General features: G+C 37.0%; 1 protein-coding gene and 1 long non-coding RNA gene across 2 annotated transcripts in view; one reads left to right on the forward strand and one right to left on the reverse strand.

Annotated features, from left to right (window-relative positions):
* Nucleotides 1–21,073, reverse strand: part of SH3BGRL (SH3 domain binding glutamate rich protein like) — a 70,822-nt gene that overhangs the window by 12,806 nt on the left and 36,943 nt on the right. The gene's annotated exons all lie outside the window — the stretch shown is intronic.
* LOC116661811 lies at nucleotides 1,000–18,267 on the forward strand. The gene is made up of 3 exons (XR_004317770.1): nucleotides 1,000–1,082; nucleotides 1,202–1,207; nucleotides 18,257–18,267. It is a non-coding gene; the product is annotated as an uncharacterized LOC116661811 (long non-coding RNA).

A 21,073-nucleotide genomic window follows, 5' to 3' on the forward strand; every position in this document is an offset into this window, starting at 1 on the left:
TGCATATGCAGAGGTTGTATTTTTGTCCTTGTAACTTGTTATGAGTAATTTTCTCTCTCCTCACACAACCCCAGGAAAAAAAATTCTCAACTTCTCCCAATACGAACTGGAATCTCTACAGGCTATTTAGATCAGAGTACAGAATGTCCTCCTTTAAAGATCTGTTACAGCCCAGCAAATTTGCAGCAAGATAATTTTTCTAATAGGAATCCTATTTCCTTATTAAATTATAAAGTCAAGCTTTCATTCATAAACATAACATATACCTTCTTTTCAATTTTGAGGATAAACAATGGAAAAGTCAGTAAAATAATCAGGAGTGATGGAAGGTTCAATTAAATCAGTGGTTCTCAATCTCCATGATACAATAGGGAGTGTTCAGTTTGTATGAAGTGTGTCAAGTAATTTGTCCATTATTTGTATATTTACAAATTTAAGTAGATAAAAAGACGCCCCATAAATATGGTACTTTTAGGCACTTGGCATTCTAACAGATATTTCTGAATGAATTAAGAGTTAATGTTATAGCTAATATGCTAATAATTATACATGGCCCTGGGTGAGTGTCATCTGTCATGTTTGTGTGGGAGAAAAAAGGCAAAGGACCTTTAAGATAAATGACTTTTTGAAGCCTTTCCCACCTTACTGAATGCTTATATGTTCAGAGCACTGTTCACTGTTTGCTGAGTTAAGGTGGTGGCCAGGCCTACTGAACATTACAGTAAACCTTCACTGATATCTTTACCCTCTAGCCATCAACTGTGGACCACAAGTATTCCTCCCATGCTCTGGAACTGCCTGACAAGTACACATGCCTCCTAGCATGTTCTACATCTTTGTAAGGCTGACCAGAATGGGCTATAATAACACTTTTTTAAAAAAAGTTGTTATTTTTTAAATTTTATTTTATTTTTATTTTTTAATGGAGGTACTGGGGATTGAATTCTGGACCTCCTGCATGCTAAGCACGTACTGTACCACTGAGTTATAATCACCCCCCACATAATAACACTTCTTAAAGTAGAACCTACTTTAGGTAGAACCTGCCCTGGTGAACATGAACAATTGTCCATCTTTGAATTGTCAGGAAATGTAAAAAACATTGTTTTCTAAATTGATCATATCTATAAGTCTAAAATTTCACATATCAAGTTTATTTCTAACAAGCGACCTTTTATATATAAAGAGTTAGTGCCTACAGGCACATGTTCACTTCAATACATCTTAATATTGGATGACGCTAATTTCCTAATTCCCTGGGGGAACTTAAAGGAACACAGTCAACAGATATGACTGAAAACCATACACTGCCAGAGCAATTAGGAATGAGTGTCACAAAGATTCACTAAGGAATAAAATTTAAATTTCTTATAGGAAAAGAAAGTAGTCTGGAATTACAAGGTTACTGACATTCTTTTCAGCACACAAATGCATTTGCAAGTGGACAATGGCACTGTAGGAATTTAAATCAATCTTTTTGAAAGAGCAAACCACACCCTTCCCCTCCACCCAAAGAATGCCAAGTTATTTCTGCTCACATGTCAGGGTTTGAGGTTCAAGGTACCCTTCCTAACAAAGGCACAGAGCAGGGCTGCTGAACAACTGTTGTCTACAGGAAACAACTTGTCCCCAGCTAGCTTCAGTAAGTTTCTTGTCTGTCATCCCAAGGGTCAAGTTCCTTTTAAAGGAAGGAAACTGACAAGGTTTCTGCTTTAGAAGGTGCCCATGTGAATGTTCAAATTCCAAAGGAAGACCAAAATTTCAATAACCATGCTTCAGATGGGAAAATAAAAGTCTCTTTTATGAAAGTATCAACCTACAATAAAACATTCAATCAAGATGGAGTTTTGTCTTGTTTTCTAATCAACCTGTCACATTTTTCTCAGTTGACACTTTAATGAATATTGAGAGGTTCCAGCTGTAATGCAATAAAATCTAAGATGGTTGTCCAAAACTGTATTTAATAGCTATTCAACAGTATTTCTTGGGTGTCTCTTAAGTGTGTAAGAAATTTATTCAATTCTTTAAAATGTCTAAAGAAAAATAGCAGAGATTCCCTCTTAAAGTTACAATCTACTGGAGGGATTAGACATAGATATATTAAAAAGTTCATTTACAACATGGTATTTAAATATGAAGCTAAGCCAACCATACAAGATGATTAGGTCAGAAGGGTCAAGTGAATGACAAAGCCAATGAATGCAAGGAGCTTAGAAGAGAGAGCAAGTGCTTACTGCTATTAGCAATGCCACTTGGACTAAGCTCAATAATCACAGCACAATATGACCCAGGAATCCCGCTCCTGGGCATATATCCAGAAGGAACCTTACTTCAAAAAGACACCTGCACCCCAATGTTCATAGCAGCACTATTTACAATAGCCAAGACACAGAAACAGCCTAAATGTCTATCGACAGATGACTGGATAAAGAAGATGTGGTATATTTATACAATGGAATAGTATTCATCCATAAAAATTGACAACATAAGACCATTTGCAGCAACATGGATGTTCCTGGAGAATGTCATTCTAAGTGAAGTAAGCCAGAAAGAGAAAGGAAAATACTATATGAGATCACTCATATGTGGAATCTTAAAAAAATAAATAAATAAATACAAAACAGAAACAGACTCATAGACATAGAATACAAACATGTGGTTGCCAAGGGGGCAGGAGCTGGGAAGGGACAGGCTGGGATTTCAAAATTTGTAGATACTGGCAGGCATGTGCAGAATAGATAAACAAGATTATACTGTATAGCACAGGGGCACAGGGAAATATATACAAGATCTTGTGGTAGCTCACAGCAAAAAAAAAATGTGACAATGAATATATGTATGTTCATGTATAACTGAAAAATTGTGCTCTACACTGGAATTTGACACAACATTGTAAAATGACTATAACTCAATAAAAAAAAGTTTAAAAAAAAAACAGCACAAATGCCTGTATACTACATCCATCTATACTGCATACAATCTATGGTTTTAGAGCAAGCATGATGTACCTAGTAAAATTTAATATAACTGGCTAGCTGTGAAAACTGAACCCACAAATATTATAGCATATTGCACTAGAACAGTGACAGTTCAGAATTTACAAAGTAAACTTGGAAACTTTCTAAATGGATGCTCACAATTTCTACGATTAAATTTTCACACATAATTGAAGTCTATAAATGACTTGTGTGGGTGTTTATTTTGTCTTTTTTAAACAGGTTATAATTTGTGACCCAGTCAACCTCTGCAAAGAGAAATTTAGATACAGATTCCCTCCAAATGGTTCTGTTTATTTCAAATGCTGCCCCAAGAAGGGCTACTCTAATTTATAGGAAAATAATAAGGCTGTCTTTGCTTAGCCAGTGCCTATGGATTTAAGAGTCGGGTGAAGGAAGAAGGAAGCATGAATAGAATTTAAAGCTGCCTTTTCAGTTTTTTACTTATCTACTTACAAAATACACCTAAAAGGAAAATCAAATCTAAATCCCCAGTTTGTTTGGTACTAGACAACTGCAGTGTTGCCACTGTGTAGTCATTTGGTCACCAGAGAGATCTATGTGCATTTTTAAATGAATACTGTCATGAGTCCTTAAGCCACTGGCTTCCTACTGCTTTATCTAATGGTACAACCACAGCAAGATATGCTTGTTTTCAGCTTGTCTGTTTTGTGACATTTAATAAAAAATGCTTTTGTCACAATCAGCCATGTAAAACTTGTAATTCATATCTCTTTACCAATAAGTCTGCAACAAATCTAGGTTAATACGACCATTAAGACTTTTCTTCCTAAAAAAAGAATTTTCTTCCTGATCTCCCACCTCCACCCCTAGCTCCCTGGAATTCTCCTGAGAGATGTTCCAAGATGTGGCAAGAAGAGAGCACAAGGTAAGGTTTGCTACTTTACTGCTGCCAAAATAAATAAATAAATACTAGTATCATTTTCCCTTTTAGTTGCACTTCTACCACATTATGTCTAAAAAGATGTTAAGGCCTAAGCAATTTCAGAAGTACAGCCTAGTGTGAAAAGAGGAGAAGGTAGATATTTAAAGGTAGTTTCTCAAAAGTAGCTATGTCTTAAGGTGGTCACAATAAAATACATTCATGTCTATCATTCTGGATTAAAAAGGCTTTCCTTGATCAGTTCTAAATAATCTCATCTATCTAGTCCTTTCTTATCTGGAGTTTTTTCCAGAGTCAGAAGGAAATTTGGTCCCTCTCCAATTCCTTCAGAGATGGCTCTATGTGTAGACCCAGGAGGCTGTGAAATAAGAAGCACTGGGAGTACCATCTACTTTAAAATTCAATTCTTCTGATGCCTGTAATCCTACCATTACCAATTCACTACTTTGGTCTTCCTAGAAAGCGCAGGCAGTGTGCATGTTTGGAGTGAAGGGAGGGACTACCTGGAGAGATGCAGGTAAGGAAGACAGTGAACTTTCTTTGTCTGCCCTAGAATTTGGCCCAGAGTTGTCCTTATATGAATTCTAACCAAAAAGGCGGCAGGAATGGCCTCCCCAGAGGAAATTTCCAAGCCTTATTGTATGTTAGTACTGGGTTAGGCTTTGTATCAGATGAACAACTTTAAGGAGAAAGGGAAACTAAGATTTGCTGAGTGCTTACTGAGTACAAAACTCTTTGTGAAGACATATACATATATCCGTGAAATCTTTACAATAATTCTGAAGCATTAGCATGACTATTCTCATTTTACAACAAAGGAAATTTAGGTTCAGATAGGTTATGAAACCTGTCCAAGAAAAATGATCTATTAATTGGCTGTACCAAATTACAAATCTAAAGCTATCTGACAGCAAAGCCCTATCCTTTTTCACCACATGCAGTACATATTAGAATTCCCAATCTAGCTGGGGAGATAAGACTGACATACAGGAAAGAGTTCCTTCTAAACTATGTGATACAGAATAGAAAGACAACAAAAATTGAGATACGTTCTCTTCCAAATAGCCTTATTTAGTGAATTTGATTTCCTAGTTATTATGGGCTCTTTCCCCTTGACCAGTCTAAACAGACCCCAATGAATTTCTAAGACCACAAATTTGTGAGTTTGCTTGCACACAGGCAATAAGCACACAGGAGACCCGAATGGCATATCATGAGGCCTTTGGTTTCTTGTTGACTGCACTGAGACCAAGGTAGTCAATGCCTTCCCCTTTCTAAGAGCTCTGTCACTTAATAGTTCTGAGTGGGCAAAGTTGGTATGACCCTTCCCATTATTTATTTTTTAAAATAAGCAAAGTACCCATCACTTAAAAATAAAGTCCAACAATCTTTTCAAAGAGCAAAATGATCTGAATACAATGCACTACTCACTTGAAAGAAAAACAAGCTTTAACTGAGTCAGTAACAAACAGAGGGACTGAAGTTCCTTCTGACTCTGGGAAAGAGTATGGACAGAGAAAAGTTCCAGGTAAGAAAGGGCTTACAGAGAAGATTATTCTATTTCATTTAGTCAAAAGCCCTTTTAATCCAGAAGAGGAGCATGACTGTATTTTCACCTCTTGCAGGTGAACTTCATCCCCGCATAGTCTTATCAAATGCACACGCTAAGAGAAGCATTAGCAGATTAATAAATAATAGACATAAATTTGGCCAAAGGTTGAAAGCCACAAAATCAAAACAAATACTGTAATCCTACTGCTGCTACACTGGTTCCTTGTGGCCAATTTTGACCCTATCCCCTACTGTATAACTTTCAAGGTTCTTCATACTGTTCTATCTACCTCTCTAAAAATATGCATTCCTCTTCCACCTCACATCAGAACAAGCTGCCTTTATTCTTCCCTGAGTTTTCTGTACCCAAGAACTTAGTGCTTTTTCTCTTTGTTCCCTTCATCTGCAAGTCTCCCTTCTCTCAACTAATGCAATTCTAATTTATTCATCCAGGTTCACTCAGTCTGTGAAGCCCTTGGTGGCAACTCCAACCTTCTCCCTCTGACCTCCTACAGTCAGTATCACCCAGTTGGAGCTTAATCAAATAGTATCAATGCTTGTTAATCTTTTCACCTGTCAAATTCTTATCTCTTCAGTTCCTTAGTTGATAAGCCACCTGGAGGCCACACCTTATGCCTATGTCTCCTTACTTAATGCTCATCTCCAGGCTGGACCCAAAGTAGACAATGCTTACTGATCTAACAACTTCATTTTAAATTCAGCACCACCAAAAACTTTTTTTTTTAGTTTTTCATTTTAATAAACTTAAACTTTGGAATAATTCTAGATTTACAGAAAATTTGCAGATATAATAGAGTTCTCATGTAGCTCTTACTCTGTTTCCCCTATTGTAACACTTTAGCTCACAGTGGTACTTTTGTCACAGCTAGGAAACCAATACTGGTACATTGGTACAGTACTATTAGCAAATGCCAGACTATTTGGATTTCATTAGTTTTTCCACTAATATCCTTTTTTCATTTCAAGATCCCTTCCAGGATACCACATTCCATTTAGTCATGCCTCCTTAGTCTCCTCTGGCCTGTGACAGTTTCTTAGACTTTGCTTGTTTCCCATTATCTTGACAGCTTGGAGGAGTACTGGCCAAGTAATTTGAAAAATGCCCCTCAATTCAGGTTTATTTGATGTTTTTCTGATGATTAGATTTCCAAACTGTTTTCGAAGCAAGCTAATAAATCAATTATACATCAATAAAGCTGAAAAAATATATAGATAATAATAATCCCAGCCATATAAAGCAAGAAAAGCTCTCCTTTTGCAACTCTTACATCATACTAGGAATCTGACAATACTTTCTAGGAAAGTTTGAAAAAAGTCTGATGGCTATAATCAGGCTATGAGAGCTTATTCAAAAGTAATACACATCATATTTGAGGCTGACTGCACTGAATTTCTCATAGATTAAATGTTATCTGGAAATATGTCTTCAAAAGAAATTCCCTGGATTAAACATATCATGCATAAAATTAGATTGATGGGTTCTTCTAAAGGGATTGGAGAAAATGCCATTTGTTAATGGGTTTTAGTTATATTTTACTCACCATTTTCAATACCAGATATTTCTCACACCCTTAAAATACTAGTGACTATGGAATGTACATTATGACAATATAAATTCCAATTACCTAAGATTTGAGTGCAGAGAGATATTGTTGATGATTACTGTTTGCACATATAATCTTGTTCATCCCCAACTAGCAAAGTAAGTCTTGATTCTCCAAATTACCACTTGGATGGAGGTTCCTCAAAAAACTAAAGATACTTACCATATGATTCAGCAATGCCACTCCTGGGAGACTTACCATATGATCCAGCAATCCCACTCCTGGGCATATATCTAGAGGAAACATTAATTCAAATAGACACATGCACTCCAATGTTCATACAGTGCTATTTACAGTAGCCAAGACATGGAAACAACCTAAATGTCCATCAGCAGATGACTGGATAAAGAAGCTGTGGTATACATATATACAATGGAATACTACTAAGCCATAAAAGAGAATAAAATAATGCCATTTGCATCAACATGGATGGACCTGGAGATAGTCATTCTAAGTGAAGTAAGCCAGAAAGAGAAAGAAAAATGCCATATGCTATTGCTAATATGTAGGCTCTAAAAAAATACACAAATGAACTTATTTACAAAACAGAAACAGACTTACAGACACAAAGAACAAACTTATGGTGACCAGCAGGTAAAGGAGGTGGGAAGGCATAAACTGGGAGTTTGAAATTTGCACCTCTTGGGGAATGATAGAAATGTTAGGTATCTTGATTGTGTTGGTGGTTTCACAAGTGTATACATTTATCAAAATTCATCAAATTGTACATCTGAAATATGTGTAGTTTATTGCACAGAAATTATAACACAATAAAGTTGTTTAAAATTTAAAAAAATAAAGGATAGTTGATTAATTTATCGCCATTTCTCCAATTGACAAAATACAGTAAGAACAAGCAAATACAGCCCTCAGAAATCTCCAGAGCTAAAAAGAGCACCTCTGCTAGCACATTCCATAGTAGGGAGATAGATAGCAGCTGTTTTGGGCAAAGCATAGATGAATTAAAGCTCAAAAGTTTCACAAGATTTAAAACTTCTGGGCGTTCATCCAGCATAGAGAGATGCTTTGGGGTATTAGAAGGTACTCAGTAATTATTCCCAAATTCACAGGAATTTTAAGTTGTAGTTGTGTTCAGACAAGACTGGAAGAAAGATACTGTCTTCTTATTATTCATACCAATTACAACTATCAGTTATAAAAAGCCAGTTAAGTGACAGCTGCTAAAGTAGGTGTTTTGATATATTATTTCATTTAATATTCATAATAATCTTGGAAAGCAGATTTCATTACCTCCATTTTACAGATTAGAATGTTGAGGCTCAAAAAGGTTAAGTAAATTTACCCAAAGTCACAAAGTTAGTGGGTGGTAGGACAGGCATTCAAACCTAGATGTCCTGAACTACAAAGCTTAAGTTTGTTCCAATACATTTCCATGTCTAACTTCAAGATATTTTTGGTATGGATTTTTTCTCTTAAGAGATTTTTATATAAGGTAAATAAGCTCTTACAAAGAGTAATACCACTTTTTGATGTGTTCTTACTATATAATTCTAAATTCTACTTAGCAGACAGTGATTTTGCTTCCATTATTGTCCAAATGAGTATGCACACAATTTAATCAATCTTCACATGATTATGAACAAGAAGTGACTGGAATACCCAATTCCAGCTCTAAGATCCTCTGTTGCTAGGAAAGGATTAGTGTCAGAACCCTGCTGAGGTAACGTTAGAGACTACCATTTAATCAAGAATTCAGTTCATGAAGTGGCCAAGATGACAGAGTAGGAAGACACTGAGCTCACTTCCTCCTGTGGGCACACCAAAATTACAACTACTTACAGAGCAACTATTGATGAGAACAACCTAAAGACTAGCAGAAAAAATCTTATACAAAGAAGAAACCACAGAGACAGATAGGAGGGGTGGAGATGCAGTGTAGTCAAGACCCACAATCCTGGGGAGGTGACCCACAAACGACAAGATAATTACAATTGCAGAGGTTCTTTCTGAGGAGTAAGGGGTCTGAAATGCACATAGGGCTCCTAAGCACAAGGGTCTTGCACCAAGAAGATGAACCCCCAGAATATCTGTCTTGATGGCCAGTGGTGCTTACTTTCAGAAGAGCCAGAAGGCTGTAGGAAACAGAGACTCCACTCTTAAAAGGTGCACACAAGAGTTCACACACTCCAAGACACAGGTAGAAGCAATTATTTGAAAGGAGCTGGGTCAGACTCACTTTCTGATCTTGGAGAACCTCCTGGAGAGGCAGGAGGCAACCAGGACTCACCATGAAGTCAAATATGTTAGCAGGAGCCATTTTGGGGAGCTCCTTCCACTGCAAGGATACTGGTGCTGGTAAACACCATTTTGGAATCCTCCCTCTAGCTTCTTAGTACAGGGATCTGGCTCTGCCCACTAGTTGGTCGGTATAAGTCCTGAGATGTTGCAAGCTAGCAGCTAGCCTGGTGAGGACATAGACCCACCTACCAGCAGGCCAGCTGCAGTAGGATCCCCTGAGAACACAGCCTCCCTGGGAGCCAGCCATACCCATCAGAGGGAACTGGAACTGTCCCCATGAACCAGTGCCCAACACCAGCTCCAGGATCCCTGGACCCCACAGCCAGCTACCTAATGCCCTGGCCCTGCCAACTGGCACTGGGCCCAGCTGGCACACAAACTGGGACTCCTCGGGCTGTGAAGCCCGCCATGCTAGGACCCAGCCCCACTCACCATGGCCAGCAGCCTCTACACTAGGTAGGGCCAGGCAATGACTGGACCAGAGGACAATCATGCCTACCAGTGCACCCACAGTAGTCAACCTACCACAATAGAAGGGCCCATACAGCCCACATAGAGGACACCCCAAAAGCATATAAACTCTGGTGGCCAGAGAGGACTGTGCTGCTGGGCCCCAAAGGACATCTCCAACAAAAGGCCACTTCTCCAAATATACAGAAATAAAAACAGAATTGAGCAAAAGGAGACAACAGAGGAATATGTTCCAAATGAAGAAACAGGATAACATCCCAGAAGGACTAATGCAAGGTAATGATGGTAAAGATGTTCAAAAAAGAGGTTCCAACCAACAACACAGAAATAACAAAGGATCACAAGAGATTTCTATGAACAATTATATGCTAGTAAAATAGACAACCTAATAGAAATGGACAAATTATAGAAATGTATAATCTTCCATGACTGAATCAGGAAGAAACAGAAAATATAAACAGAGAGATTACTAGTAATGAAATTGAATCGAAAAAAAAAAAAAAAACATGAACAAAGAAAGTCCAGGGTCAGACAGCTTCACAGGTGAATTCTACTGAACATGTATGGACAAGTTAAAACCTATCCTCAAATTATTCCAGAAAACTGCAGAAGAAGGAATGCTTCCAAGCTCATTCTGTGAAATCAGTATCACCCTGATACCAAAACCAGACAAAGATATCACCAAAAAAAGACAATTACAGGCCAGTATTACTAATGAACATAGACACAAATATCTTTATCAAAATATTAGCAAACTGAATTCAACAATATACTAAAAGGATCATACACCATGATCAAGTGAGATTTATCCTAGGAATGCAAGTATGTACAGTTCAACACCTGTACAGAAAATCCTACAGATGCCACCATAAAATTACTAGAACTCATCAATGAATTTGATAAAGTTGTAGGATAAAAAATTAATATACAGAAATCTGTTACATTTCTATACACTAAAAGCAAACTATCAGAAAGAGAAATTAAGAAAACAACCCCATTTACCATCACACCAAAAAGAAGAAAATACTTAGGAAACCTAACTAAGGAAGTTAAAAGACTGTACTCAGAAACTTATAAGACACTGGCACAAACAGATGGAAAGATATTCTGTGTTCATGGACTGGAAGAATTAATATTGCTAAAGTGAATGTACTACCCAGGGTGATCTACAGATTCAATGCAATCCCTACCAAAGCACCAATAGCATTTTTCAACATAACTGAAACAGATAATTCCACAATTTCTATGGACATACAAAAGACTCTGAATAGCCAAAACACTCTTGAGAAAGAAGAACAAAGCTGGAGGAATCACACTCCCTGATTTCAAATTATACTAAAGAGCTACAATAATCAAAACAATATGGTACTGACACAAAAACAGACACATAGATTACTGGAACCAAACTGACAGCCCAGAAATGAACCCATACTTATATGGTCCATTAATCTACAACAAAAGAGGGAAGAATACACAATAGGGAAAAGAGCCTCTTCAATAAATGGTCCTGGGAAAACTGAACAGCTACATGCAAAAGAATCTAACTGGACTACTTTCTCACACCATATACAAAAATAAACCTAGAATGGATTAAAGACTTAAATGTAAGACCTGAAAGCATAGAACTTCTAGGAGAAAGCATAGGCAGTATGCTCTTTGATATTAGTCTTAGCAATATTTTTCATTTTAGGCAAGGAAACAAAAACAAAAATAAACAAATCAGACTATATTAAACTAAAAAGCTTCTTGCTCAGTGAAGGAAACTCAACAAAATGAAAAGCCTGCCTTCTTAATGGGAGAAAATATTTGCAAACAATGTGTCTTATAGGGGTTAATATCTAAAATATACAACTCAACATTAAAAAAACAAGCCAATTAAATAATGGACAGAGGACCTAAATAGACATTTTTCCCAAAGAAGACATACAGATGGGCAACAAGTACATGAAAAGATGCTCAATATAACTAATCATCAGGGAAATGCAAATCAAAACCAAAATGAGATATCACCTCATACCTGTCAGAATGGCTACTATCCAAAAGACAACAAGTAAGTGTTGGCACGCATGTGGAGAAAAGGGAAACATCATGCATTGTTTGGAATGTAAACTGGTATAGCCATTATTCAAAACAATATTGAGTTTCCTAGAAAAATTAAAAATAGGATTATCATACTATCCAGTAATCCCATTCCTGCGTATTTATCCAAAGAAAATGAAAGCAGTAATTTGAAAAGATATATGCACCCCTATATTCATTGCAGCATTATTTACAATAGCCAAGATACAGAAGCAATCTAAGTGTCCCATCAACAGGTGAATGGTTAAAGAAGTTGTGAGATATATATATATATATATTACATATATAAAAATATACACACACACACATATACATATACATTACTCAGCCATAAGGAAGAATGAAATCACGCCATTTGCAACAACATGGATGGAACTAAAGGGCACTATACTAAGTGAAATAATTTGCCAGAGGCAAGGGGAAGGAGCAAGGAGAGAAACAGGTGTGGGAGATTAAGAGTAGACATTTCCAGTTACAAAATAAATAATTCAAGGGTATAAAACCTACAGTTTGGGGAATACAGTCAGTAATTATGTAATATCTTTGTATAGTGACAGATGGTGACTAGACTTATCATGGTGATCATTTTGAAATGTATAGAAATATTGAATTATTATATTGTGTACCAGGAACTAACAGAGTGTCATAGGTCAATTATACTTCAAAACTAAACAAACCAACAAACAAGCACATAGAAAAAGAGATCAGACGTGTGGTTACCAGAGGCAGGGGTTGGAGGGAGGGGGAAGTAGATGAAGATAGTCAAAAAGTACAAACTTCCAGTTGTAAGATAAATAAGTACTAGGTATGTACTGTACACCATGATAACTGTAGTTAACACCGCTACATGATATATTTGAAAGTTTCTAAGAGAGTAAGTCCTAAAAGTTCTCATCACAAGGAAAATACCTAAGAAATATAATCAACACAGCTATATGTTATACATGAAAGTTGGTAAGAGTGTAAATTCTAAGCATTCTCATTACACAGAAAAAGGGTTTTTTCTATTTCATTAATTTTGTATCCATATGAGGTGATGGATGTTCACTAAAATTATTGTGATAATCATTTCATGATTATATAAGTCAAATCATTCTGTACATCTTAAACTTATACAGTGCTGTATATCAATTATATCTCAGTAATACTGAATAAATAAATTTATAAATAAATAAATAAATAAATAAATAAATAAATAAATAAATAAATAAATAAATAAGATAGTTGCATCTTTCTGTGAAAATAATAAAAGATAGAATGCAGCTTCTAAGTACACGTTGGGCATTCAAACCATTGTTCTTACCCTGACATAAGTAAAAATAAAATAAAATAGATAATATTTATGATCTCAAGGAATTTATAAATTATAATTATAAGTTTATAAATGCCATACTAGCAGACTATTTAAGCAATGGGATCTAGTCATTCATTAATCAAAGTCTGATCCCTTTCTGAGGCAGGAAAGTAGGTGGATTAGGACTGGGCTGATAAAGGGAAACAAAGGGACATAGATCCCACTTTAGGGTGTGCTAACAATGGACTGCAGACTCTGATATGTAGCAGGTCCCTCTCTGTATTGCACCAAATTTAATCTTACTCTAAAGTAATATAATTATAAAATAATAATTACTATTGATTCAGTGTTTTTTATGAGCCAGGCACTATACTAAGCTCTTTACATGCTTACATTATTTATTTATCACAATAACCTTACGAGCTGCTGTTATTTTCATTCCAGATTCACAGATAAAGAAACTAATGCTCAGATGGATTAGAAACTTTCCAAAGTACACACTTGCCTGAGATCTGTCAAAGTAAAAAGCACCAGTTAAACATTAAACATAATGAATAGCAAAATAATACATTACCATACTTGTTATCTCATGCTAATTAGACTACCTGTCAACTTAATGAAGTATCCTTCCGTGCAGAAATGGCTCATAATTCTTTTGTATTACTCTTAATTCCAAAGTTTGGCCAAAAGTAAGAACAAGAAAAACTGTTGGTTATTTTAAGGATTTGATACACAGGGTAAATTTTCCTAAATGACCCCTTCAGTCCTTTCCCACCATGAAGTTCTGTGATAATGAAACAAAGAAACATGACACAAGCAATAAAAGCCTCCTGGAACTTTAAGACTTGATAAGAAAAAAGTTATAGCAAAGAATCTGTATTAATTCCATTGCCTATATTAAAAAAAAGTTTTATCTCAATTTAAAATTGTCATACGGTCAAAAAAGTATGAAGTTAAAAACATTCCAAAGAGCTTCCACAAAAGTATCAGTGACTTGTGTCCAAAGGTGCCTAAGGAAATGAGTGCTGAGGGGGAAATAGGGTAACAGGTGCTCTAGGGTGCTCTGTCAGCTTTGGGAGTGCCCTTAAAGCAAAAGCTTTCCTCGAAACAAATCACACTGTTATAATCAAATATCAAAGCTAAATATTTAACAAGTATTAGTCTAACATAAGTGGATTTTATGTTCCATAAAATTTCAGATTAAGGTTGCACTAAGAATTTAAAGGTAAACAAACCAATTCATTACAGCCTCTACCTCCCGGCCCTAATCACTATCATCATCAACTCATTACAATGAGTTCCTATACAGATTTCATTCTTCTTTAGGAGAACTTTGTCATAATAGAAGGAAAAGAATTTGATTAGTACATGAAGAGGTATAAAAATGCTGGTGATTTTACAGTCGGCAAAGATGTTCTTCAACTCGCCACCTCTCTATGGAACAAATTCTGACAGGAAGGAAACCTAATTACACAAACCACAGCTTTCTCCTTGAGCCACACTTCCTGCAAATGCTAAAGGGCTTCTAATCCCAGTCAGATTCTCCAGGCAGCCTTCCCATATAAGGATAAGCAAAAACACACAAATCCTCCAACAAGCTGATGTAAGGTCACAGGGCAGGCATATGAGAACCAAATATGGTAGTTAAATTCTCCAGCTCACAAAAGATACTTAAAAAGAAAAAGGCTATGACCATCCACTACAAACCATAAGTTCCTTAATCACAAGAAAAGTAATAAGCAATTAATCTAATTTTATTAGTGTTAGCCGGATGACAAATATGAGCTACTCTACCGTATTTTACACCAGCTCTGCATTTTCCTTCTTTTCCTTTTCTATTGCAGGGAAGGCTACTGTGAAACGTGCAGCTAAAGTGGAAAACAGGGTATTGCATCTAAATAAATAAATTAGTTCATTCTGCCCCTGTAAGAAAGAAATACAGATTTCCCAAGTGCCCCATGAGAATAGCTTCTGCTCCATTGTACAGAAGGCACTGTCCTACACTATGACTAAGAAAAATGTCCATATAAGTGACATCATTCAGTACTAAGGTTAATTCCTGAGGGGATCCTTGTCCTTATTTGAACTCCAGGATAGAACAACATAAAAAGAAAATAATTTCCTCTACTTCTCACTACCAAAACCTTATGATTAACAGCAGGTAAGATATTGTCTTTCTTTCTAATGATCATATATTTCTAACTAGAATTACCACATGACTTGGTAATTTTGAAAGCTATTAATTCAATCACAGTCAAATAAAACCAGAAGCATTTTGGGGCAGGGTCTAGCTCAGTGGCAGAGTGTGTGCTTAGCATGCAAAAGTCCTGTGTTCAATACCAAGTACCTCCATTAAAAAAAAAAAAGTAGATCCTTGCTTATCTATTTTATATATAGTAATGTGTGTCTGTTAATCCTCAAACCCTAATTTATCCCTCCTTGCCCTTCCCTCTTTAGTAACCATAGTTCATTTTCTATGCCCTTGAGTCTGTTTTTGGTTTGTAAACAGAATTTTTATCATTTTTTAGATTCCACATATAACTGATACCATATGATATATTTGTCTGACTCTATCTGACTTACTTCACTCATTATGATAATCTCTAGGTCCATAATCTTGAGAGATTATGCTGCAAATGGCATTATTTCATTCTTTTAATGACTGAGTAATATTCCATTGTGTGTGTGCACACATACATATATATACACACATATATATATACTACTGTATAGCACAGTGAACTATATTCAATTTCTTGTAATAACATATAATGGAAAAAAATCTGAAAACAAACAAAAAATATATGTATGTATGTGTATGCATAACTGAATCACTTTGCTGTATACCTGAAACTGACATTGTAAATCAACTATACTTCAATAAAAATTTTTTAAAAAATAAAAAAAACAAGAAAAGTTAAATTGCTCATTTGCAAATAAAAAATAAAAACTATTTTTAAAAAAGAAACAAAAATAAAAAAAGCATTTTGAGAGTGTGCATCAAAAGTCATGGAAACATTCATATTCCTTGACCTAGTAATTTGATTTCTGGATTCCTAGGCTAAGACATAATCCAAAAAAGGGTAGAAATTGTGTGCCTGAAGAGATTATGTAATTTTTTCGTGTGTTTTGTGGGTTTTTTTTTTAACATTTTTTGATTGAGTAATAGTCATTTTAAATGCTGTGTCAAATTCCAGTGTAGAGCACAATTTTTCAGTTATATACGAACATACATATATTCATTGTCACTTTTTTTTGCCGTGAGCTACCACAAGATCTTGTATATATTTCCCTGTGCTATACAGTATAATCTTGTTTATCTATTCTACAGTTTGAAATCCCAGTCTGTCCCTTCCCACCCCCCACCCCCTTGGCAACTACAAGTTTGTATTCTATGTCTATGAGTCTGTTTCTGTTTTGTATTTATGTTTGTTTTTTTTTTAAGATTCCACATATGAGTGATCTCATATGGTATTTTTCCTTCTCTTTTTGGCTTACTTCACCTCGAATGACATTCTCCAGGAACATCCATGTTGCTGCAAATGGTGTTATGTTGTCAGTTTCTGTGGCTGAATATTATTCATTGTATAAATATACCACCTCTTCTTTATCCAGTCATCTGTTGATGGACATATAGGCTGTTTCCATGTCTTGGCTATCATAAATAGTGCTGCTATGAACATTGGGGTGCAGGTGTCATTTTGAAGTGGGTTCCTTCTGGATATATATGCCCAGGAGCGGGATTCCTGGGTCCTATGTTAAGTCTATTCCTAGTCTTTTGAGGATTCTCCATACTGTTTTCCACAATGACTTTCCTTGCTTCCCTTTCCCACTCTTAATGATTTAGATGTCTTCTTTTACAATTTTGTGTTTATTCTATTTGTAATTCATGGTAGTTATCACCTTTCCAGTTATGAGTTTCTCACTTTTTAGCATCTTGCTTCTTTTCTATTTAGAGTAGACCTGCCAATATTTCTTTTAGCATGGGTTTAGTGTTGCTAAACTCTTAGTTTTTGCTTGTCTGTGAAGTTCTTTATCTCTCCTTCTATTCTAAAGGATAGCCTTGCTGGATAGAGTATTCTGGGTTGCATCTTTTTTTCATTCTGGAGTTTGAAGATGTCTTGCCACTCCCTTCTGGCCTGTAGTGTTTGTGTGGAGAAATCAGCTGAAAGCTTTATGGGGGTTCCCTTGTAACTCACTCTTTGTTTTTCTCTTGCTGCTTTTACGATCATTTCTTTATCCTTGACTCTGGCCATCTTGATTATGGTATGTCTTGATGTGGATCTGTCTGGGTTCTTCCTGTTTGGGACCCTCTGAGCTTCCTGTACTTGGATATCTGATTCCTTCTTTAGGTTTGGGAAGTTTTCAGTCATGATTCCTTCAAAAACTATTTCAATCCTCTTTGATCTTTCTTCCCCTTCTGGAACCCCTATTATGCGTAGATTGGCATGCTTTATATTATCTCATAGGTCCCTTATATTGTTTTCATTGTTTTTTATTTGTTTTTCTCTCAGCTGTTCTGATTGGGTGCTTTCTGTTGTCCTGTCTTCTAGGTCACTTATTCCTTCCTCTGCATTATCGAGTCTGCTTTGTACAGCCTTTAGGTCAGCTCTCATCTCAGTAAATGAGTTTACTAATTCTACTTGGTTCTTCTTTATAGCTTCTATTTCATTTTTGACATATTTTATATCTCTAAATACTATTTCTTTTAGTTTATTCAGTACTTTGATCAGTCCTTTTTTTGAAATCTTGATCTAGTAGGCCATCAATGTGTATTTCCTTGATCGTGCTTTCAGGGGATTTCTCTTGATCTTTTAATTGGGAGATGTTCCCCTGCTTCTTCATATTGCTCATATCTCTCTGGCACTGTGGCCAGTGGGCGGGCAGGTGACTCCCCCTCCCGATGTCGCAGTCAGATGCTGCACTCAGGCAAGGCAGGTGGGCGGATTGCGCCCCCTCCCAGCACCGTGGTCAGTTGTTGCATTCTTGCCACAAAGGCGGGTGGCCACCCGCCCTCTCCCAGCCCCGTTCGCTCCGTTCGCTCTGCTGTTCAGTATAGCTGCCTGCTCTGCCTCAGGTCGGAACTCCGTAGGCGGGCTCAGAGAAGACCGCAGAATGGCCCCTCCCCTGCTCCCTGCCAAATCTCAGCTCCTTGTTTGTCTTGACAGCGCAAGTTCTCTGAGGTGCCAGGGCAGAAAGATCCTATCTGCCTCGGGCTGTAAATAAGTCTCAGTCCTGCCTAGTAGGTTGCAGAGCCCCTGGGTATGGATTCAGGTCTCGGCCCTGCCTCCGCCCGCGTGCTTCACATCGGAGGAGATGGTGGCTGTGGCTGCACCCGACCTCTCTTCTCATGAGAAGCTTCAGTAATGGCGCCGCGGGTCTGAGGAGACAAACGCTATGGTGCCCCTCCCCCCAGGGCACACCAGCCTTGTTGCTTTGCTTTTTTTGCAATTTATGGGGGACCGAGGTTGTTCTACTCTGTATCCTGTCCCTGCCACAGTGCACAGCAGCCTGCAGTCCCCCAGGGCTGCCTCAGTCTAGCTGCCCCAGTCCTCCGCCCGGCTCGGACAGCCTGTCCTGGCCCCCAGCTGCCAGCTCATGTCTTGGGCTGGGTGTCGTGGGGACCCTTTGTGCCTGTTTAACTTAGTTCTGTCTGTCAAGGGGTGCTCGGGGCAGATCTGAGCCTTGGAGGCTCCCCCTCCATCCTGTTGGCCTCTCCATTGGAGGGGGTAGACCCAGCAAACAAGCACTATTTCTCCTTTGCCTCTCCCTCCCACGGAACCGATCCCGCACTGTTTTTTTTTTTTTTCTTCTTTCCTTTTCTCCTATCAGATTTTTGGTGTCTTTGTCTTTTGAAGAGGGTGATGTTCTGTCGGAGTTTGGCAGGTGCTCTGGTTGAGTGGGTCCATAGATGTGAGTTTTGGTGTATTTGTGGGAGAGGGTGAGCTACAAGCATCCTTATACTCTGCCATCTTGCTTCTCTCTCTTTCTTCATGTGTTTTGTTGTTGCTGTTGTCATCATTAATTTGTTTGCTTTTTAGTGGTGGAGAATTGAAAGTTGCCTGTATATCCAACCATTCAGACTTGGTTAAGTAAACAGTGGCATGGTCATTCAAAAGATTCCTATGAGCACATTAAAACTGACCACTCTACAATTATGTTGCAACAAGGAAAAATAGTTATGATATAAAGAGTGCAAAAAGAAATCTAGAGAATCATGTTTTTGCTGATCCCAACTATGGAAAGGAGAATTGTGTATGCTTTTTAAAAGACTAGATAGGAATTTAAGTACAATTATTATGACCTCTTAGTGATAGCAGGAGTGAGTGCTTAACACCTTGCTCAGGTGGGTAATTGAGGTGTGTCGGGATTACTGGATTAAGGGAATCCTCTTCCAAATTTTTCCAGTGGTATTATGTTGCTCTGTATAATTTTTTTAAATATTAAAAAAAAAACAATTCTTGTATATGGAGCTTGTAGCAGGGGAAACACAATGTAGTAGAAATACCATTGACTGTGGAACCTATGGCCCCCTCTATGATCCTCACCTCTTGGCATTAATTTCCTTATAGAATTCCCTAACCTGGAGTGTGAGCAGGACCTGTTACTTGCTTCCAATCAATAGAATATGGCATAATTAAACTTTTAAGTTTTTGTACAGCAAAGGAAACCATAAGCAAAACAAAACAACAACCTACATAATGGGAGAAAATATTTGCAAATGATGTGACAAAGGTTTAATTTCCAGAACATATAAACAACTCATACAACTTAATAGCAAAAAAGCAAACAACCCAACACAAAAATGGGCAAAAGTCCTAAAGAAGCAATTCTCCAATGAAGACATACAAATGGCCAATAGGCACATGAAAAAATGCTCACAATCACTAATTATCAGAGAAATGCAAATCAAAACTACAATGAGGTATCACCTCACAGCAGTCAGAATGGCCATCATTCAAAAGTCTAGGAATGATAAATGCTGGAGAGGCTGTGAAGAAAAGGGAACCCTCTTACACTGCTAGTGGGAATGTAGTTTGGAGCAGCCATTATGGAAAACAGTATGGAAATTCCTCAAAAAATTAAAAGTAGACTTGCCATGTGATCCAGCAATCCCACTTCTGGGTATATATCCAGAGGGAACTCTAATTCAAAAGATATATGCACCTCAGTGTTCATAGCAGCACTATTTACAATAGCCAAGACATGGAAACAACCTAAATGTCCATCAACAGATGACTGTATAAAGAAGAAGTAGTATATTTATACAATGGAATACTACTCAGCCATAAAAAAGAATAAAATAATGCCATTCGCAGCAACATGGATGGACCTGGAGATAGTCATTCTAAGTGAAGTAAGCCAGAAAGAGAAAGAAAAAAAAATATATCACTCATATGTGGAATCTAGAAAAGGAAAAAAGAAAAAAAAGCATACTATGAACTCATCTACAAAACAGAAACAGACTCACAGACATAGTAAACAATTTTATGGTTACTAGGGAAACGGGGTAGGAAGGGATAAATTTGGAAGTTTGAGATTTGCAAATGTTAGCCACTATATATAAAAATAGATTAAAACAACAACAACAACAAAAAAAACAAGTTTCTTCTGTATAGCACAGGGAACTATATTCAATATCTTGTAATAACCTTTAATGAAAAAGAATATGAAAATGAACATATGTATGTATATGTATTACTGAGACATTGTGCTGTACAACAGAAGCTGACACATTGTAACTGAATGTACTTCAATAAAAAATTAAAATTAAAAAAATAAAATATGGTAAAGGTGATGTGTTGGGATGCCACTCAACACAAGGCTTTATCTTTCCAGCTAACTCACAGTAGAGTTTATCTCTCCTTTGTTGGCTACAGAGAAGCAAGCTGCC

The sequence above is a fragment of the Camelus ferus genome, chromosome X (genome assembly GCF_009834535.1).
Source record: "Camelus ferus isolate YT-003-E chromosome X, BCGSAC_Cfer_1.0, whole genome shotgun sequence".
NCBI classification, from domain to species: domain Eukaryota; kingdom Metazoa; phylum Chordata; class Mammalia; order Artiodactyla; family Camelidae; genus Camelus; species Camelus ferus.